The sequence below is a fragment of the Poecilia formosa genome, unplaced genomic scaffold (genome assembly GCF_000485575.1).
Source record: "Poecilia formosa unplaced genomic scaffold, Poecilia_formosa-5.1.2 Scaffold693, whole genome shotgun sequence".
NCBI classification, from domain to species: domain Eukaryota; kingdom Metazoa; phylum Chordata; class Actinopteri; order Cyprinodontiformes; family Poeciliidae; genus Poecilia; species Poecilia formosa.
Genome location: NW_006800632.1, coordinates 101,222 through 102,729, shown reverse-complemented (window position 1 = coordinate 102,729; position 1,508 = coordinate 101,222).

Below are 1,508 nucleotides of genomic sequence, written 5' to 3'. Positions count from 1 at the left end.
CAACAGCCGAACATTTATGCTACAATGTTTGTATTTGTGTGAAACTGAGTTTTAACTTAAAATTAGTTGATTCTCATGGTTAGGTCTGCATATTTCTGAGGGTTTTTGGCTTCAAAATGGCGCGATAACATTTGATAATTAAAACGTCTCAATGTTTGACATTGTCTAGCAAAATGTTTTTGCATCAGGCTACATGGCTACTACATTAATATATCAATGAGCTACACTAAGCTATATACAGGGGCGGATCTACTGGGGTGGCATGGGGTGGCAGTTGCCACCCTAAACGAGAGCCTTGCCACCTTGTTGCCACCCCAGCTAGCGACAATGAATTCAATAAATAGTTATGGCAAATCGGACATTAAGCGCATGAAACTCTTTTTTCCGACAACATTGAATGCAACACATTGTAACCTGACAACCACTGCTACGTAGCGGGAAGTGCGAGAGAAGGACAGAGCGCCAGCAGCATTGATATATATTACTGGACTGGACATTACGTGATTTATCGCAAGTCACACATGCGCAATTGCTGTCCATTGAGTCAGAAATATCGGTGGTCAGGAAACTACTACAATCACGCAAAGAATCAGAACAACGGACGCAATGTTTAGCAGTTAAGTCAACCATAGATAATGGTAATAAGGGCTTCAGATTTCACAGGTGAGGAAAACGTTTTAATTTAAAGAAAACATTGAACAAGTCAGCAGTGGGTCAGTTATACTAGCCTAACTGCTGCTGGCCTGCTATTGACTTTGATAACCTTAGCATGTGCTGCGCCGTTCGGTGTGTTTTGGTTCCGTTAGCACTAAACAACCCGCCCACCAAGTCTTCATTAGAGCAGCTGTTTAAATCAGCTAATCAACCACCGCGGTGTTCAGGCGAAAACTTATTAATAATCACAATATAGACATTAAGCCTGACAACATAATGTAACAGACTGGATGTAACGTTTTAGAGTTTTTGCTACGTTTTTGTGTGGGAAATGTTTGCTTTTGGGTGTTGATTCCCCTGATCGGTAATCTCTGCTCTATCTGCTCGTTGAGCTGTTGTTTGCCGGTTGCCATGGCAACAGGTCGTGCGTAATGCCGACACACAGAGCGAGAAAAGGAGGAATAGAAGTTGTTGGAACTATTTTTTCTTTATCCATTTGAATTTTGTTACTTTATTCTTAAATTTCTATTTTTTGTATTATTTACAGAGTTTATTTGTAGGTTGATAATTGTTGATTTTATTCATTTTTTGTTTTATTATTTTTCTTATTACTTCCTGTCTAAATTTAGAAAATAAATGTGGGTCAGTCCACTTTCTAAAAGTGCAGGGGCCTGGTGAAGCACCAGCAGGCATTTGGGTTTGGGGCCGATGGTTTTTACCAGAGCAAGGGTAACTCTTCTTATTGTGTTGTTGGTCACCTAGCACAACAAAAGATGAAAAAACTCCTCACAATGTGATTGACAGGCGCCCCCTGCCCCCCTCAAAAATTTTTTATTTTTTTTTTTTTTTTTTTT